Genomic DNA, 21,704 nt, shown 5'->3' with positions numbered 1-21,704 from the left:
ATTCAAAATTTGTTGTATCTTATTAAAATAACAAAGCTTTTATGTTGTTACTTGTGAGATCCCTAACGACAGATAATGCGATATGGAGTAAAGTCACTACAATTATATAGGAGAGGTGTAGTTTACTGACATGCTTACTAGGTAAAATGTAGGATCATAAAAATTATTAATTGGGAAACTGAGTTTTAACAGGACCTATAATGCTGCTGTGTAGCACAATTTTCTGGACTGTTCCTGTGTAGGCACGCCTTTTAATTTATCAGCATCTACTTTCATGATGGTCTTCCAATAAAACACCCCCAGGTCAGCTTTTCCCACTGCAATACAGTTCTGCTGCTCACCATCAGAACTGCCACTTGTCCCACAGAGTGGTCCACCTGGTCCCCATGTACAGGGCATTCCCTGGCATAGAAATGGCCTTCTCAGCCTTTACTTGTAACAAAGGGATAGGAAGGGAAGACACAGATTGGCAAAACGGAAGGAAACAGATTATGTCCATGCATCTGCCAAAAAGAAGTCCCCAAAGGATTATGCTGGCAGTGAGCATCATCTTCAAGAGTAAAGTTACAGCATGGTAAACAGCAGCATGGATTTTAGTGGTGAAGGGAATTATTTTTAGAGGAGTTTTAGTAGCTGATACAAACTATGTTTTACTTGCTTTTGTGAGATGAATAATTTATTTCAAACGTTAGCTAAGGTAGGATGGGTGCTGATACTTACTGAATGTCTATAATATTCCAAACATTGTATTAGGAATGAACATAGATTTTTCAGTAATACTCATCTCAGCTATGCAAAGAAGGCATTTTCATTCCATTTTACCAATGAGGATATCTACTTCTATCAACTTACACAGCTCTCTGTAGCAGCTCAGAATAATACATCTTTATCTTATTCAGAGTGGCAGTGCCTAAATGGTCAGGTCCCTATTTACAAAGCTTGAGAGTGATAATAAGCAAGCGTCTAATGACAGTTGGATGACAGTGTGCAGGGTCCAGTACTCTACCAAAAATGTAGATATTATATTTTCTGATATAGACCATTAGACTAATATTTCTTTGTTGCTTACCCTGAGCATATATGGGAGTAAATGTGAATGTGCTGCATGTATGAAAAGAAAATTGTGAAATTTACTTGAAAAATACTTTGGAAAAACTTTAAATATTTTTAATTGAAATATAGTTGATGTATAATATTATGTTAGGTTCAGGTGTACAACATACTGATTTGACATGTGCATACATTATGAAATGATCACTGCAGTAAGTCTGAGGACTTCCAATGCTATGTTGAGTAAAAGTGGCAAGAGTGGGCATCCTTATCTTGTTTCTAATCTTAGGGGAAATTCTTTCAGCTTTTTACTGTTGAGCATGATGTTGGCTACAAGTTTGTCATATATGGCCTTTATTACCTTGTGGTATGTTCCCTCTATACCCACTTTGTTGAGAGATTTTATCTTGAATTGATGTTAATTTTGTCAAAAGCTTTTTTTGCATCTATTCAGGTAATCATATGATTTTTATTCTTCAGTTTGTTAATTGATTGAGTTTTGGATATTGATCAGTCCTTGCATCCCTGGGATAAATTCCACTTGATCCTGGTGTATGATCCTTTAATGTATTGTTGAGTTCAGTTTGTAATATTTTGTTAAGGATTTTGGCATCTATGTTCATCAGGGATATTGGCCTGTAATTTTCTCTTTTTGTGGTGTTTTTGTCTGGTTTTGCTATCAAGGTGATGCTGGCCTCATAGAATATTTAGAAGAGTTCCTTGCTCTTCAACTCTTGGAATAGTTTTAGTAGGAGAGGTGTTAACTCTTCTTTAAATGTTTGGTAGAATTCACCTGTGAAACCGTCTGGTCCTGGACTTTCGTTTTTTGGGAGTTTTTAAATTACCGATTCAATTTCATTACTGATAATGGGTCTGTTCATATTTTCTATTTCTTTCTGATTCAACTTAAAATCTTGTACACTTCTAGGAATTTGTCCATTTCTTCTAGGTTATTAATTTTATTGACATATAATTGTTCATAGTAATCTCTTATGATCCTTTGTATTTCTGTGGTGTCAGTTGTAATTCCTCCTCTTTCATTTCTGATTTTATTTATTTTGGGCTCTCTCTTTCCTTTCCTTGATGAATCTACCTAAAGGTTTATCAATTTTGTCAATCTTTTCAAAAACCAGCTCTTAGTTTCAATCATCTTTTCTGTTGTTTTTTAGTCTTTATTTCATTTATGTCCACTCTGATGCTTACTGTTTCTTTACTTCTACTAACTGGGTGTTGTTTGTTCTTCTTTTTCTAGTTCCTTTACATGCAAGGTTGGATTGTTTATTTGAGCTGTTTCCTGTGCCTGAGGTAGGCTTGTATTGCTATAAACTTTCCTCTTAGAACTCCTTTGTTGCATCCCATAGATTTTGGATCATTGTGTTTCCATTTTCATTTGTCTTCAGTTATTTTTTGAATTTTCTCTTTGATTTCTTCAATGGCCCATTGGTTGTTTGGTAGTATGTTGTTTAGACTCCATGCATTTGTGTTCTATGAAGTTTTTTTCTCGTAGTTGATTTCTAGTCTCCTAGCATTGTGTTCAGAAAAGAGTCTTGATAGGATTTCACTTTTCTTATACTTATTGAGGTTTGTTTTGTGACCTAGCATGTAACCTCTCCTGGAGAGTGTTTCCCGTGCACTTAAAAAGAATGTGTATTCTGCTGTTTTTGGATGAAATGTTCTGTAAGTATCTATTAAGTTCATCTAGTCTAATGTGTCATTTAAGGCCATTGTTTCCTTATTGATTTTCTATCTGATGATCTGTCCTTTGATGTAAGTGGAATGCTAAAGTCCTCTACTGTTATTGTATTACTTTTTCTCCCTTTATGTATGTTTATTTGCTTTATGTATTTAGGTGCTCCAGTGTTGGGTGCATATATATTTACAACTGTTACATCTTCTTGTGGGATCAATCCCTTTATCATTATGTAATAACCTTCTTTGTCTTTTGTTATGGTCTTTGTTTAACGTCTATTTTGTCTTTATTTTGATATAAATATATATATTTATAATTATTTTAAGTTGGCAATCTCTTAAGTTGAATGCATTCTAATCACCCTACATTTTTACCCTTTCCCACATTAATTTTTCTTGACATCATAATTTACGTCTTTCTGCTTTATGTATTCCTTAACTACTTAGTGTGAATATAGACGATTTTACTACTTTTGTCTTTTAACCTTCCTACTAACTTTATAAGTGGTTGACCTACTACCTTTACTATATATTTGCGTTAACCAGTGAGATTTTTCCTTTCATAATTTCTATTTGTGGTCATTTCTTTTCTGCTTAGAGAAGTCCCTATCACATCTCTTGTAAAGCAGGTTTAGTGGTGCTAAAGTCTTTTAGCTTTTGCTTGTCTGTAAAATTATTTGTTTCTTCTTCAATTTTGAATGATAACTTTGCCATGTAGAGTATTCTTGATTGTAGGTTTTTCCATTTAATCACTTTGAATATTTTGTGCCACTCCCTTCTGGCCTGCAAAGTTTCTGCTGAAAAGTCAGCTGAAAGTCTTATGGGATTTTCCTTGCACATAACTAGTTGCCTTTTTCATTCTGCTTTTAAGATTCTCTTTTTAATCTTTATTTATTTATTTTTCCATTTTAACTATAGGGTATCTTGGCGTGCACCTCTTTGGGTTAACCTTGTTTGTAACTCCCTGTGTTTCCTGGACCTGGATATCTGTTTCTTTTTCCAATTTAGAAAAGTTTTCAGCTATTATTTCTTCAAATAAGCTCTCTGCCTTTCTCTCTCTCTATTCTTTTTCTGGGATACCAACATCATAAGTGTTAGTACACTTGATGTTGTATCTGAGGTCTCTTAAACTAGCCTCATCTTTTTAAATTATTTTTTCTTTTCTCTGTTCATCTTGGGTGATTTCCACTACTCTATCTTTGAGATTTCTTCTCCATTCCTCGCTATCATCTAATCTACTGTTGATTCCTTCTAGTTATTTTTTATTTCATTTATTGTAGTCTTCATCTGTGTTTGGTTCTACTTTATATTTTCTCTTTTTGACACTCTCATTGTGCTCATTCATTCTTCTCCCAAATCACTGAGCATCTTTATGATCATTACCTTGAACTGCTTATTGGGTAGATTCCTTATTCCACTTTGCTTAGTGCTTTTTCTAAGGTTTGTCTTATTCCTTCGTATGGAACATGTTCCTCTGTCTCCTCATTTTGCCCAGTTCTCTGTGTTTATTTCTATTTGTTAGGTAGGTTGGTTACATTTCCTGATCTTGGCAAAGTTGCCTTGTGTAGAAATGTGCTATGGGGCCCAGCAGCAGACTCCCCTCTGGTCACCATAGCTGTATGCTCTAGGGGTGCCCCCTATGTGGGCTACAGGCACCCTTCTGTTGTAGTGGGGCTGACTACTGTGGGCATGCTGGTAGGCGGGGCTGGTCCCTGGCCCAGTTGGCTGTGAGGCCGTACCTTGTGTGGTGCTTTTGGGCCCACTGGAGGGCAGGGTAGTCTTCCCACATGGCTAGCTGCACAGCCTAGGTTGGGCACAGGGCTGCTGCTCACCCACTGGAGGTCAGGCCAGGTCTCTGCACAGCTGTCTGTGCAGCCCAGGGGAGTGTGGAGCTGGTACGGGCCTATTGGTGGATGAGGCTGGGTCCCTGACACTAATAGGCTAAAGGGAATACTATTCCAAAATGGTGCTTACCAACACCTATGTTATCATGGTAGAATGAACTTCCCAAAATGGCTGCTACCAGCATCTCAGTTCCTAGGGGGAGTCCCTAGTTGCCTCCTGCTTCTCCAGGAAGCTCTTCAAGATCAGCAAATGGGTCTAACCCAGGCTTCTTTCAAGCTACTGCCTCTGCACTGAGACTCAGAGCATGTGAGATTTTGTGTGTGTCCTTTAAGGGTGGAGTCTCTGCTTCCTATAACACTCTGGCTCTTCCAAACATGAACCCTGCTTGTTTTCAAAGCTGGGCATTCTTTTGGCTCATCTTCCCAGTGCAGTACCCCTGGGCTGGGAAGCCCAGTGTGGAGCTTGGACCGCTCACTCCTTGGGGAGTACCTTGGCTATTGTAATATTCCTCCCATTTGTGGGTCATCACCCCAGGGGTGTGGGTTCTGACCAGACTGCATCTCCAGCTCTCCTACCTGTCTCATGATTCCTTCTTTATATCTTTAGTCATGGAAATTTTTTTCTGCTAGTCTTTGGGTTGTTCTCATAGATAGTTGCTCCGTAAGTAATTGCAATTTTGGTGTGTCTGTGACAGAAGGTGGGTTCAGGGTCTTCATACTCTGCCATCTTGGTCACCTCCGAGATTACTGGGTCTTATGGTAAATGTATATTTAACATTACGAGAACTTCCAGACTCTTTTCCTTAGAGACCGTGCTATGTTACAGTCCCACCAGAAATGAGTTCTAGTTGTTCTAACTCCTTGCCAGCATTTGACATTGTGAATTTATGTGTGTGTGTGTGTACTTTTGTTTGTTTGTTTTCCCTATTCTAATGGACAGGCTGTGGTATTTCATTAAGTTTGAATGACTACGAATTTTGAGTATCTTTTTATGTACTAATTTGCTATTCATTTGTCTTGTTTGGTAAAATGTTCACTCAAAATTTTTACCCAATTTTTATTGGTTGCTCTGTGTTGTGTTTTGTTTTCAGTATTTTGAGAGTGTGTTATATAGTCTCAGTAGTAATCATTGTCATACATTTTGCAAGTATTTTCTTCTAGTCTGGGTTTTTCTTTTCATTTCTTTTGAAGAGCAAAAAGTTTTATTTTGGTAAAGTCCTTTATTACATTTTATGATTAGTGTTTTTTGTATCCTTTCAAAGAAATTTTACCTAAACAACTCACAATTTTTTTTCTTATTTTTTTTATAACAAACTTTATAGCTTAAGCTTTACATTTATGTTTCTCATTTATTTTTTAGCATATGGTAGGAGATATGAGTCATGAGCAGAATTTTGAAGGACAAAACATGTTCTGTTTAATACTTGGATCTTATATATTTCTTGTATAAAATAATAAGAATAGTAACACCTTTCACATTAAAACTCTATGAAAGCAACTTGAAATTAATTAACTTGGATGCATTGGTGATTCATTGGGATTTTTTTGCATATTGGCTTGGAATGTTTCCTTTAACATATATACAAGACAATGCCATTTCTTTATAGGTTTAGCAGAGTCCTAACCAGCTTATGTAGACTTCCAGAATAATTTCTTTAGTTGCCTTTAAATTGATTTTGACTCTAAACTAATTTTACTCTGCTCTGGAAGTTTTAAAAATACAGTTCTAAGTAAAGGATATTTGAGCTAATTCTACCACTGACACCATAATTGGTGCTTAAGTGGGACATTAAACTCTGTTTAAATTTTTTGACCAGCAAAGTAGAGATGTTGAAAGGAAGAAGTGAAACATTGTATATAAAAACATCTTAAAGAGTATAAAATGCTCTAATGATAATGGTGATGATGATGGTGATGATGATAATCTTGTTTAAACTCCAACTACTCTTAAGTCATTCTAAGCATGTCTGCTGGAATAATCTTGCAGGTTGAAGCGTTAAGCCATTCCATAATTCACTGCCTTCTAATAAGTATCCAGTTCTCAACAGATGTCCACAGACTATAGCCATCTGCTTTCTTTTCTGTTCTACCCTATCATAGCTTGCTGTATTCATACCTAAATACTTCTTTCTTTTCCTTATTCTTTTCATTGCTGGTATGCTCAGGCAATTGTCACTCCTTAATTATACTGTGAGCTTCCTGAGGCAGTCAAAATGTAAGAATATGTGGAATGGAAGTAGTAGAACTTTGAAAATTTCTTATGGCGGTCTAGAGAGTGAAGGTTTTACTACAACTGAGGAAGTTGAGAATTTTGATTGTTGTAAGGACTGGTAATGATTTTTTTGGAGAATTTACTGATACTTTCAACCTTTTGACTGCTTTATAATTTTTGTGTCTGTTTGTTTCCACATCTATACATATGGGTTAATTATTGTGTTTTAGAAATGCCTTGATAGCCTTTGGTAAAGAGTAGTATATAAGTGCAAAGTATTGTTGTCTCTCTGTTGTTTGCATCTTAGAATTTTGAACGGCTTGAGAAAATATGTCTTTTCAAGGCATTTTATTCTAAGCTAATTTTGCTTCTCTATACCCTGATTCATATTGAAAAAAAATCTTAATTTTCGGCAATGGCTCTTTGAATATAACATAGACTGAAAAAATAGAACAATAGTTTATCAGAAAGTATTATATTCCCAGTTGAGAAACGATTTGTAACAGGACACATAAATATTTCAATCAACTAAAATACCACATTGAAAACTGCCTTGAGATCGATGCCTATTGAAAGAATCTAGCAAGTCCTTTGTGTGAGAGTCATCATTTCCTCCACATATTTTCAGATACTGTCCATAGAAACTTGCGTCTGTTGCTTACAAAGTTCCAATGGGTATAGATTTTATGTCAAATGAAAGTAGCATTGATGTTGCCAGGGTGTAATAGAATTACATTCTGTTAGCAAGAAAAGCAAGGTAAAAGAAATTAACTGCTTTGTTTTCTAAATCATTCTCAGATTTCATTTTATACATTTTTCTTTTTTATCTTGTAACTTCTTCTGTTCTCTTTAGTCTTAAGTTTTTCATTCTTTCTCACCACTGTTTTATTTCCTCTTTCATCAATAAAGCATAAACACTTCCTATACTTGAATCCTAAGCTGCTTAGTAAGTTCTTGCTAAGTACTTTGAGAGCAGATGTTTTCTTCATTGTTTATAAAAGAATGAAACTATAAGTTTTTCAGAACATATTGAGGTATTTTTATAAAATTAAATACAATCTATATTGATAATCTCTACATTGAACTGCTGAGAGAGATAAAGAGAGAGCCAACAAAGCCAATCTTAATCAGTTGCTATTGCAGTTTTAAGATTCACAGCTTGATCTCACTTGTTTTATTCTTATCTTTTTCCAAAGACTCCACAATTCTTTTTTATTTTTTTCGAGGAAAAGGCCTTGATACTTTTCTTTTTTCATCTAAAATTCAAACAGGACTTACATTTTTTGGAGTGTCACCCTATCTGAATGTAGAAATTCATGGGATGTTGTCATGAAAAGGGAGGACTGGATAACCATTTCTCATATGCAGAAGAGCAAGGGGAAAAAAATACCCCTTATTTTGCATATTTTGGAGAAATGCAAAATTTAACTAGAAAGGAGAGTCATACTCTGTTATGGATGTTGCTCCATTTAATTAAAAGCTAAGAAAGTGGAGTACTTATTTTATACTAGAAACTAGTAATTTTAAAATACTTTAACCACCTTGGGTCAACTTGACAATAATGGAAGAATGATAAAGGAAGCTCTATAATTTCTGTCTCTGTAGATCTATTTAATTTTTTTACTTCACTCTTCAAATGTACTTCCAGTAAAATATGGCTTAACATGCCAAAAGTAAAGCTGAGCCTTTAATGGGCTTATATTATTCATTACATTATTGTTACTGAGCATTTACTAAGAATCTGGTGATATGTTAGACTTCAAAGAGATGGAGATACAAAGTCCCCTTGCCTTTAAAGAGCTCTTAGTCTATATTGGGAGAGTCAGGCAAACCAATGATCCCTACACAGTGAAATAATTATTATAAAATCATATCCCCATAAACCATAGCATGATGAATTCTATCCTGGTATGATTAAGTTGGAGATGTGATATAATGTCTAGTTCACAGATGGAAATACCTCTCTGTAGTTCCAGTGATGGCCTGGGCCATCTATAAAGGTTTGGAATTCATCAGATTAAGGCTAAAGCTATAGGAAAGAAAGGAATTGTCTAGAGATAATGAATAAAATAAGATTAAAGGAAGACTGAAAATATCAGTCTTCTTGGGAAATTAAGAGAATAATGGAAATGTAGCAACAAAGAGGAAGAAACAGAAATTGAGTAGTAATGATCAGAAAGAGAGGGAGAACTATTAGACATGAATGTCACTGAAAAGGAGAGAAGAGACATGGAAAAAGGGCAGTGCATGGGAGAAGTAATAAATAAAGTTAGTGATGCATGAGTCAATTAGGATATACTCTGAAAGGTGACCATGGATTTATCATTTGGAAAGGTATATGTAGCCTTAAAATGAGAAATTTTTAAGATAACAAGGACTGAAAAGTGATATAGAGAATTAAAAAGCACAGCCATGGGAAAATCACCTGCATTGAAGATATAAACAAAGGCTGATAAAGCATAATTACAAAGATGGTGGAGAAGTAGGCCAAAGAGGTATTAAGAATTATCACAGAAAGTAAGAAAAGGGGGGAGGGTGGTTAAAAGAAGGAGGTGGTTGACTATACTAGTGCTACTGATAAAGTAGAACTATCCTGAAAATAATTCCATGGATTTTGCAATTGGGTAGATTATATAAAATATATATACAGTATATTTTAATTATATACTGATTTGTGTAATTATTCGGCTAATGTTTATTTTCTTCATCACATGGTAAGGTGCAAGTTCATTTTTTTAGGAGGGCATGGTACAAGTTCATTTTTGTAGGGTTTATGGAAGGGGTTCTAAGATAGGAGAGGCTTGGTCACAATGATAGGCAAGAGGGAAATAATTCAGTAGAAAGGAAGAGATTGAAGATAGAGAAAAGAAATGACTCAAAGACCAATGCCTTGAAGTCAGAGTGGAAGATGGGGTTTAGAACACTGGCGGGATTAAGCTGGGACATGAAGAGGGACCTTCTTGTATTTATGTTACTATTTTAAATATCATTCTTAAGTTTATTTCAGCTTTAAATATCTTTTGTCAATAAGCTGAATCTTAAACATCAGATTATTAACTGATTGTAAAACTGGAAAATCAAATTCATCAGGTGAAAATATACTTCTGCACATTTCAAAAATAATCTTTGATCCTTTTCCCTAGTTTAAAGTTTGTATATTTTCTAAGCTTGTTACCTTTTTTGTTTTTTGTTTTTGTTTTTCTTCAGAGCCAGGTCATTTCAACATCTTCAAAAACAAGTATGTACCATTACACTGAAATTTAACTCTTCATGTCAGTGGGATAAATTTAAAGTTTGGAATATCAGTCTTTAAGGCATTTAAAAATTTCATTCCTGTCTACCTCACTTATTCTACAACTGAAGAAACATGTACCAGGAATGTGATATTTATTGTGACATACAGCCATTCAGACAAAACCCCAGCTTCTTATTTAGCAAGGAATATGATGAAATTATCAACAATATGAAGTAATTCATTGTATTTTATTTTATTTTATTTTATTTTATTTTTTTTCTAAACATCTTTATTGAAGTATATTTGCTTTACAATGGTATGTTAGTTTCTGCTTTATAACGAAGTGAATCAGTTATACATATACATATGTTCCCATATCTCTTCCCTCTTGCATCTCCCTCCCTCCCACCCTCCCTATCCCACCCCTCTAGGTGGTCACAAAGCACGGAGCTGATCTCCCTGTGCTACGTGGCTGCTTCCCACTAGCTATCTATTTTACATTTGGTAGTGTATATATGTCCATGACACTCTCTCACCCTGTCACATCTCACCCCTCCCCCTCCCCATATCCTCAAGTCCATTCTCTAGTAGGTCTGTGTCTTTATTCCCGTCTTGCCACTAGGTTCTTCATGACCTTTTTTTTTTTCCCTTAGATTCCATATATATGTGTTAGCATACTGTATTTGTTTTTCTCTTTCTGACTTACTTCACTCTGTATGACAGACGCTAACTCAATCCACCTCATAACAAATACCTCCATTTCATTTCTTTTTATAGCTGAGTAATATTCCATTGTATATATGTGCCACATCTTCTTTATCCATTCATCCGATGATGGACACTTAGGTTGCTTCCATGTCCTGGCTATTGTAAATAGAGCTGCAATGAACATTTTGGTACATGACTCTTTTTGAATTATGGTTTTCTCAGGGTATATGCCCAGTAGTGGGATTGCTGGGTCATATGGTAGTTCTATTTTTAGTTTTTTAAGGAACCTCCATACTGTTCTCCATAGTGGCTGTATCAATTTACATTCCCACCAACAGTGCTAGAGGGTTCCCTTTTCTCCACACCCTCTCCAGCATTTATTGTTTCTAGATTTTTTGATGATGGCCATTCTGACGGGTGTGAGATGATACCTCATTGTAGTTTTGATTTGCATTTCTCTAATGATTAATGATGTTGAGCATTCTTTCATGTGTCTGTTGGCAATCTCTATATCTTCTTTGGAGAAATGTCTATTTAGGTCTTCTGCCCATTTTTGGATTGGGTTGTTTGTTTTTTTTGATATTGAGCTGCATGAGCTGCTTGTAAATTTTGGAGATTAATCCTTTGTCAGTTGCTTCATTTGCAAATATTTTCTCCCATTCTGAGGGTTGTCTTTTGGTCTTGTTTATGGTTTCCTTTGCTGTGCAAAAGCTTTTAAGTTTCAGTAGGTCCCATTTGTTTATTTGTGTTTTTATTTCCATTTCTCTAGGAGGTGGGTCAAAAGGGATCTTGCTGTGATTTATGTCATAGAGTGTTCTGCCTATGTTTTCCTCTAAGAGTTTGATAGTGTCTGGCCTTACACTTAGGTCTTTAATCCATTTTGAGTTTATTTTTGTGTATGGTGTCAGGGAGTGTTCTAATTTCATACTTTTACATGTACCTGTCCAATTTTCCCAGCACTACTTATTGAAGAGGCTGTCTTTTCTCCACTGTATATGCTTGCCTCCTTTATCAAAGATAAGGTGACCGTATTGCGTGGGTTTATCTCTGGGCTTTCTATCCTGTTGCATTGATCTGTATTTCTGTTTTTGTGCCAGTACCAAACTGTCTTGATTACTGTAGCTTTGTAAATATAGTCTGAAGTCAGGGAGCCTGATTCCTCCATCTCTGTTTTTCTTTCTCAAGATTGCTTTGGCTATTCAGGGTCTTTTGTGTTTCCATACAAATTGTGAAATTTTTTGTTCTAGTTCTGTGAAAAATGCCAGTGGTAGTTTGATACGGATTGCATTGAATCTGTAGATTGCTTTGGGTAGTAGAGTCGTTTTCACAATGTTGATTCTTCCAATCCAAGAACATGGTATATCTTTCCATCTATTTGTATCATCTTTAACTTCTTTCATCAGTGTCCTATAATTTTCTGCATACAGGTCTTTTGTCTCCTTAGGTAGGTTTATTCCTAGATATTTTATTCTTTTTGTTGCAATGGTAAACGGGAGTGTTTTTTATTTCCCTTTCAGATTTTTCATCATTAGTATATAGGAATGCAAGAGATTTCTGTGCATTAATTTTGTATCCTGCTGCTTTACCAGATTCATTGATTAGCTCTAGTAGTTTTCTGGTAGCATCTTTAGGATTCTCTATGTGTAGTATCATGTCATCTGCAAACAGTGACAGCTTTACTTCTTCCTTTCCGATTTGGATTCCTTTTATTTCTTTTTCTTCTCTGATTGCTGTGGCTAACACTTCCAAAACTATGTTGAATAATAGTGGTGAGAGTGGGCAACCTTGTCTTGTTCCTGATCTTAGTGGAAATGGTTTCAGTTTTTCACCATTGAGGACGATGTTGGCTGTGGGTTTGTCATATATGGCCTTTATTATGTTGAGGAAAGTTCCCTCTATGCCTACTTTCTGCAGGGCTTTTATCATAAATGGGTGTTGAATTTTGTCAAAAGCTTTCTCTGAATGTATTGAGATGATCATATGGTTTTTCTCCTTCAGTTTGTTAATATGATGTATCACGTTGATTGATTTGCGTGTATTGAAGAATCCTTGCATTCCTGGAATAAACCACACTTGATCATGGTGTATAATCCTTTTAATGTGCTGTTGGATTCTGTTTGCTCGTATTTTGTTGAAGATTTTTGCATCTATGTTCATCAGTGATATTGGCCTGTAGTTTTCTTTCTTTGTGACATCTTTGTCTGGTTTTGGTATCAGGGTGATGGTGGCTTCATAGAATGAGTTGGGGATTGTTCCTCCCTCTGCAATATTTTGGAAGAGTTTGAGAAGGATACGTGTTAGCTCTTCTCTAAATGTTTGATAGAATTCGCCTGTGAAGCCATCTGGTCCTGGGCTTTCGTTTGTTGGAAGATTTTTAATCACAGTTTCAATTTCAGTGCTTGTGATTGGTCTGTTCATATTTTCTATTTCTTCCTGGTTCAGTCTCGGCAGTTTGTGCGTTTCTAAGAATCTGTCCATTTCTTCCAGGTTGTCCAATTTATTGGCATAGAGTTGCTTGTAGTAATCTCTCATGATCGTTTGTATTTCTGCAGTGTCAGTGGTTACTTCTCCTTTTTCATTTCTAATTCTATTGATTTGAGTCTTCTCCCTTTTTCTCTTGATGAGTCTGGCTAATGGTTTATCAATTTTGTTTATCTTCTCAAAGAACCAGCTTATAGTTTCATTGATTTTTGCTCTTGTTTCCTTCATTTCTTTTTCATTTATTTCTGATCTGATCTTTATGATTTCTTTCCTTCTGCTAGCTTTGGGGTTTTTTTGCTCTTCTTTCTCTAATTGCTTTAGGTGCAAGGTTAGGTTGTTTATTCGAGATGTTTCCTGTTTCTTGAGGTAGGCTTGTATTGCTAGAAACTTCCCTCTTAACACTGCTTTTGCTGTGCCATAGGTTTTGGGTCATCGTGTCTCCATTGTCATTTGTTTCTAGGTATTTTTTGATTTCCCCTTTGCTTTCTTCAGTGATCACTTCGTTATTAAGTAGTGTATTGTGTAGCCTCCATGTGTTTGTATTTTTTACACATCTTTTCCTGTAATTGATATCTAGTCTCATAGCATTGTGGTTGGAAAAGATACTTGATACGATTTCAATTTTCTTAAATTTACCAAGGCTTGATTTGTGACCCAAGATATGATCTATCCTGGAGAATGTTCCATGAGCACTTGAGAAAAATGTGTATTCTGTTGTTTTTGGATGGAGTGTCCTATAAATACCAATTAAGTCCATCTTGTTTAATGTATCATTTAAAGCTTGTGTTTCCTTATTTATTTTCATTTTGGATGATCTGTCTATTGGTGAAAGTGGGGTGTAAAAGTCCCCTACTATGATTGTGTTACATCGATTTCCCCTTTTATGGCTGTTAGTATTTGTCTTATGTATTGAGTTGCTCCTATGTTGGGTGCATAAATATTTACAATTGTTATATCTTCTTGGATTGATCCCTTGCTCATTATGTAGTGTCCGTCTTTGTCTCTTGTAATAGTCTTTGTTTTAAAGTCTATTTTGTCTGATATGAGAATTGCTACTCCAGCTTTCTTTTGATTTCCATTTGCATGGAATATCTTTTTCCATCCCCTCACTTTCAGTCTGTATGTGTCCCTAGGTCGGAAGTGGGTCTCTTGTAGACAGCATATATATGGGTCTTGTTTTTGTATCCATTCAGCCAGTCTATGTCTTTTGCTTGGAGCATTTAATCCATTTACATTGAAGGTAATTACCGATATGTATGTTCCTATTACCATTTTCTTAATTGTTTTTGGTTTGTTATTGTAGGTCTTTCCCTTCTCTTGTGTTTCCTGCCTAGTGAATTTCCTTTAGCATTTGTTGTAAAGCTGGTTTGGTGGTGCTGAATTCTCTTAGCTTTTGCTTGTCTGTAAAGTTTTTAATTTCCCTGTCGAATCTGAATGAGATCCTTTGCTGGGTAGAGTGATATTAGTTGCAGGTTTTTCTCCTTCATCACTTTAAATATGTCCTGCCACTCCCTTCTGGCTTGCAGAGTTTCTGCTGAAAGATCAGCAGTTAACCTTATGGGGATTCCCTTGTGTTATTTGTTGTTTTTCCCTTGCTGCTTTTAATATTTTGTCTTTGTATTTAATTTTTGATAGTTTGATTAATATGTGTCTTGGCGTGTTTCTCCTTGGATTTATCCTGTATGGGACTCTCTGTGCTTCCTGGACTTGATTAACTATTTCCTTTCCCATATTAGGGAAGTTTTCAACTATAGTCTCTTCCAATATTTTCTCAGTCCCTTTCTTTTGCTCTTCTTCTTCTGGGACCCCTATATTTCGAATGTTGGTGCATTTAATGTTGTCCCAGAGGTCTCTGAGACTGTCCTCAGTTCTTTTCATTCTTTTTTCTTTATTCTGCTCTGCAGTAGTTATTTCCACTATTTTATCTTCCAGGTCACTTATCCGTTCTTCTGCCTCAGTTATTCTGCTATTTATCCGTTCTAGAGAATTTTTAATTTCATTTATTGTGTTGTTCATCACTGTTTGTTTGCACTTCATTTCTTCTAGGTTCGTGTTAAACAGTTCTTGTATTTTCTCCAGTCTGTTTCCAAGATTTTGGATCATCTTTACTGTCATTATTCTGAATTCTTTTTCAGGTAGACTGCCTATTTCCTCTTCATTTGTTAGGTCTGCTGCGTGTTTGCCTTGCTCCTTCATCTGCTGTGTGTTTCTCTGTTTTCTCATTTTGCTTAACTTACTGTGTTTGGGGTCTCCTTTTCACATGCTGCAGGTTCGTAGTTCCCGTTGTTTTTGGTGTCTGTCTCCAGTTGCTAAAGTTGGTTCAGTTGGTTGTGTAGGCTTCCTAGTGGAGGGGACTAGTGCCTGTGTTCTGGTGGATGAGGCTGGATCTTGTCTTTCTGGTGGGCAGGTCCACGTCTGGTGGTGTGTTTTGGGGTGTCTGTGGCCTTATAATGATTTTAGGCAGCCTCTCTGCTAATGGATGGGGTTGTGTTCCTGTTTTGCTAGTTGTTTGGCATAGGGTGTCCAGCACTGTAGCTTGCTGGTCGTTGAGTGAAGCTGGTTCTTGATGTTGAGATGGAGATCTCTGAGAGATTTTCGCCATTTGGTATTACGTGGAGCTGGGAGGTCTCTTGTGGACCAGTGTCCTGAAGTTGGCTCTCCCACCTCAGAGGCACAGCCCTGATGCCTGGCTGGAGCACCAAGAGCCTTTCATCCACTTGGCTCAGAATAAAAGGGAGAAAAAATAGAAAGAAAGAAAGAAAGAGGATAAAATAAAATAAAATAAAGCTATTATAATAAAAAATAAGAAAAAAATTATTAAGAATAAATTTATTAAGAAATTTTTTTTTAATTTTTAAAAATAGATTTATTAATTTTTTATAATAAAAAAGAAAAAAATTAATAAAATTTATTAAGAAAAAAATTTAATTTTTTAAAATAAAAAATATGAAAAAACTTATTAAAAATTTTTTTAAATTTTTAAATATAGAAAATAAGGAAAAATTATTAAGAAAACTTTTATTAGGAAAAAAAATTTTTTTTAAGTAAAAAAAAAAACAACCCAAAAAAACGGAACGACCTAACCCTAGGACTAATGGTGCAAACAAAGCTATACAGACAAAATCTCACCCAGAAGCATACACATATACACTCACAGAAAAAGGAAAAGGGGAAAAATTAATATATCCTGCTCCCAAAGTCCACCTCCTGAATTTGGGATGATTCGTTGTCTATTCAGGTATTCAACAGATGCAGGCACATCAAGTTGTTTGTGGAGTTTTAATCCGCTGCTTCTGAGGCTGCTGGGAGAGATTTCCCCTCCTCATCTCTGTTCGCACAGCTCCTGGGGATCAGCTTTGGATTTGGACCCGCCTCTGCGTGTAGGTCGCCTGAGGGCGTCTGTTCCCCGCCCAGACAGGACGGGGTTAAAGGAGCAGCTGCTTCGGGGACTCTGGCTCACCCAGGCCGCGGGGAGGGAGGGGTACAGAGGAGGCGGGGCGAGCCTGCGGTGGCAGAGGCCGGCGTGATGTTGCACCAGCCTGAGGCGCGCAGTGCCTTCTCCCGGGGAACTTGTCCCCAGATCACGGGACGCTGGCAGTGGCGGGCTGCACGGGCTCCCAGGAGGGGCGGTGTGGAGAGTGACCTGTGCTCGCACACAGGCTTTTTGGAGGCGGCAGCAGCAGCCCCAGCGTCTCACGCCCGTCTCTGGGGTCCGCGCTGATCTCCGCGGCTCACGCCAGTCTCTGGAGTTCGTCTAGGCGGCGCTCTGAATCCCCTCTCCTTGCGCGCCGCAAAACAAAGAGGCAAGAAAAAGTCTCTTGCCTCTTCGGCAGCTGCAGACTTTTTCCCGGTCTCCCTCCCAGCCAGCTGTGGTGTGCTAACCCCTTCAGGCTGTGTTCACGCCGCCAACCCCAGTCCTCTCCCTGCGATCCGCCAACCCTAGTCCTCTCCCTGCGATCCGACCGAAGCCTGAGCCTCCGCTCCCAGCCCCGCCCGCCCCAGCGGGGGAGCAGACAAGCCTCTCGGGCTGGTGAGCGCTGCTCGGCGCCGAGCCTCTGTGCGGGAATCTCTCTGTTTTTCCCTCTGCGCCCCTGTTGATGTGGGATCCGCGCTATTAGCCGCGGCTCGCGCCCGTCTCTGAAGTTCATTTAGGCGGCGCTCTGAATCCCCTCTCCTCGCGCACCAGGAAACAGGGAAGAAAAAGTCTCTTGCCTCTTCGGCAGCTGCAGACTTTTTCCCGGACTCCCTCCTGGCTAGCACCAAATCCCGAGCCTCCGCTCCCAGCCCCGCCCGCCCCGGCGGGGGAGCAGACAAGCCTCTAGGGCTGGTGAGTGCTGCTCGGCGCCGAGCCTCCATGCGGGAGTCTCTCCGCTTTGCCCTCCGCACCCCTGTGGCTGCGCTCTCCTCCGTGGCTCCGAAGCTTCCCCCCTCTGCCACCCGCAGTCTCCACCCGCGAAGGGGCTTTCTAGTGTGTGGAAACCTTTCCTCCTTCACGGGTCCCTCCCACTGGTGCAGGTCCCGTCCCTATTCTTTTGTCTCTGTTATTTCTTTTTTCTTTTGCCCTACCCAAGTACGTGGGGATTTTCTTGCCTTTTGGGAGGTCTGACGTTTTCTGCCAGCGTTCAGTGGGTGTTCTGTAGGAGCAGTTCCACGTGTAGATGTATTTCTACTGTATCTGTGGAAAGGAAGGTGATCTCCGCGTCTTACTCTTCCGCCATCTTAAATCTAGCCATTGTATTTTAGCCTATACTATTCATTATGTAATTCCTTGAATTCCCTATTATTCCATAATTAATTCTTCAAAACATTTGGAAACACCTGATAGAGTTCTTGCTGGTAGATGATCTATAATGTTTTCACTTCAGGCTTATGTAGTGAAAACTCTACTATCGAAGAGAAATATTAGGTATGATAGAGATAGTGTAGATCAGAGTATTTGTGACTCTTAAACGTTTGGGTGGGAAAAGATGGTGAATATGTAGTCTAAGTTCTTCCAGTATTCTTTTTTAAAGCTGACAGTCATATATATGCCTCCAGTAATGATCTCATTGAAAAACACCTTAATTTGATACACAGAATTCCTCAGCACAGTTACAAACAGGCTGTTTTGGGTTATCAATTTCCTGGTGAAATAATTACAGTAACAGCTTAACAGTCATTTCTTATCATTTCTTTTAGAAGAAGTTAGCATGTTTTATTGAAGTCATGTAAACAGCTGTGATTTGAATGGCAGTATTTCTCTTACATCTGTGAAGGCTGATTTTACTGATCTTTGCTTTATCACAATTGAGTTAAGCACTCAGGGGACCTAGTTACTATATTTAAGACAAAATGTATAATGGGTGTTATTCAGCTGAGTAAGATGTGGCACCTGCCCAGGAGGGGTTCACAGTCTAGTGAGAGAGGAGACAACTCATATGTGAACAACTCTTATATGAAGCTAACTGTAATTAAGGGCACTAGGAGGGCTATGGTGGAGGGTCTCCCTATGTTTCTCTCTTTGTCTGGACCACTTGCATCAAGCAGCCAGTGTCCCTGACCAATCTGAGGTATGCAGTGTTTTCATTCTCTTGTATCCTATTTTTGTCTCTCAGTTGGAAATCACTAATCCTAGCCTCGAATCTTGACTTCACCCATTGCTTAGTGAGTGGATTGGAAGGCTTCTCTTGTGTCTGTGTCCTGGCTCTGAGTAATATTGCCATAATGGCTTGTGAAAAAGGTACACAACTACTCATTTCACCAACGTGGTAGCCACCAAGAATCAGGAAAAAAAATTCCTCTAAAATTGATGTGAGAAAGTGTTGCTAATTATTTTCTCCCAACTATGTACTCCTTGAAAAAAAATGTAGATTATCAAGTCATAGGGTAAATCTTCTGTAAGTTACATGAAGAATAAGTCTGCAAAGGGTGTTCATCCACTGCTGGCTTCTGCTCCTTTGTGCTTACCATCTCTATCTTTAACCTCTAGTCCTAGGCTGAATGGAAGGTTGCCAAAGACCCATTATGGCAGTACTCCCAGGTATAGAAGACTGAGAAGGGCTCACTTGTAGGAAATGTCTATTTTCCTGTTACAGAGAAGAGTATTTGGCTTAGAAACATTTTTCTCTAGCATGAGTTACAAAATTCTCTACCTAAACATTGGAATATCTCTGTGTTAAAGTATTTATAGCATTTTAAGTTTCTTTTAAAATAATTGAGGCAATAGGAAGGAAAGGAGGAAATAACCTTGCAACCACTAGGGTTAACATCGTTGCTATTATCGAAAAATAAAATTCAACTCTGAGCATTCTTTAAGTCAGGACACAAATTAAAGCAAGATAATGGAAAGGAATACATGTATTAATTACCAAAGGGATATGTTACTTTCCTGGCCATATGCTAAAATCTTTTCTTGTGGAACGTTATATAAGAGACAACGGTCATTCGCAATTTATTGCAAATGAAAAAGCAGTTTTCACTTGGCAGTTTTTGGATAAAAGTTTAGGACAGCAAGTATAATAGAGTCAAAGTACTCTTAAAAGTTGAATGATCAGAACCCTGAAATAACAGTTTTTGCCACTTTCCTTTTCTATGACACACTCATTATCGGAAAACAAAACAATACGAAATGCGTTCATGCAACTCCCTTTCACTAACACATACATTCCTAAAAATACAGGAACTTTCAAAGTATGGTCTGTGTTCAATAGAAAATTAACCTTTCTGAAGTTTCTAAATCAACTGACTTATTGAATAATTGCTATTATTAAGTATAAAGAAACTGAATAATATTAAAATATCCTCAATCATTGTAGCAAATGTTACAATGGTTCCCTCAGAATTCTTAAATACTCTTAGAACTTTAAGTCATATTACCAATTTTTAAAAGTCTCCAGAAGATCAAACCTCAGTTGCCTACAGTATACATCTGCTCATTTACACACCCTAAACTGACTTTCTTTTTCTGTCTCAATTTTCCATTCTCCCACCAGTAATTCTTGGAATCATCTCTCAGATGAAGTACTCACACTGAAATCCTAGTCTCAAGGGCTGCTTTTTGGAGAAGCTAATCTAATCTAATCATTAAATAAAGAATAAATTATATTTGTCAAAATAGTTCTATGGAAGGAAAGATATGTGAAATAATAAAATTTATATTGATTTTTCAAAAAAAACTCAAAAGGAATTTGGAGTATCCATTAATTGTTTTATTTTTTATGAATGTCAATTTATCATATCTGCCTCTTATTTTTGACGTTTTACTTATGAATCTAGTTTCTTTATATTTTCTCTTCTTAGTTATCTCAACTCTGGTAAAACTGGTCTGCATTGCCATCACCACTTTTTAGAGGAAGACAGCTGGATAAATTGATGTTCTGTCACAGAGTAGGAAACAATTTAATTTTGAATATCTTTCTCATAACTATACAATCCCTTAAACTAAGGATAGCCTAAAAGGAAAAATAGTGATCCTATTTTTGGAGAAGTCTCAAGAATCCAAACTTTAACAAATAGAATCACTATAATCAAATATGAGACTATCAAAAGGAAGATATGGTCCCGTAACTCTGCCACATATCAGATCAGCAAATAGGACTTATTCCAAGCAAATATGTTTGGACTTTCCTATGATACAGATCAGTGAAGCGTGGGCATTCTCTTTTACAGATTCTGACATATCTATAATGGGCATTGTCACCTGTATGTCTACAGGAAAGCATATCATTTCTTGTGCCTGGTGGGTAGCTCATCACACAAGAGTACCTTCCAGGCTCAGTCGCTAATTACACAGATATGCCTTCAAAAGGATCAGGGGATTAGCCAGATATTACATAACTGTGCATTGTATAACTAAGATATTACATAACTGTGAAAATCTTGAGTAGACACACAAATGGTTTCCACAGCTGCCTTGATAGAAAGCATAATCTCTCCAGAAGGTAGCAGTAGATTAATTTCTTTCTATGTATCTTGAAAGATATTTTTTCCCACTGAATGTTAAACATCATTTTGATTATATTAGGTAGTAGAAGTTAATGTATTTGGATATTTTTCCTTTTAAAATAACTACAATTGCTTTAAAATAATTTTTAATACTTTTACTTACAGCCAAATGGAATCACAGGGAGTGGATTTACACCCCCTCCCCCAAACAACCAAGAAAAGGAAAATTATAAGAGAAATAGTAGTATTTATGAGACTGTACGTTAGACAATGAAAGGCAATGATTTTAGGGAAACAGGGAACTAATGAAGTGAGACCCTATGATTGCTCCTTGAAAGAGTTTCCAGACAAGGATTTCTGGAATTGAGAAGATGAACTGAGAGTCCATGGAGACTAAAGCAGGTAGAATTTTCAGGAAATATTACCAGATGGGAGAGAGCTACACAAAGAGAATTCTGGAGCGATGAGGAGAATCCTACTGGCACATTCAGCTGGATACTGTTCAGCACATACCTTTGAAGAAACTACCTAAGGAAAGTTCCTCCTTTCCTCCTCCTCCTCC

Source organism: Balaenoptera ricei, chromosome 9, assembly GCF_028023285.1.
Source record: "Balaenoptera ricei isolate mBalRic1 chromosome 9, mBalRic1.hap2, whole genome shotgun sequence".
Taxonomy (NCBI): Eukaryota; Metazoa; Chordata; class Mammalia; order Artiodactyla; family Balaenopteridae; genus Balaenoptera; species Balaenoptera ricei.
The sequence above is the reverse complement of the archived record's forward strand: the minus strand, read 5'-3'. Positions refer to the sequence as shown.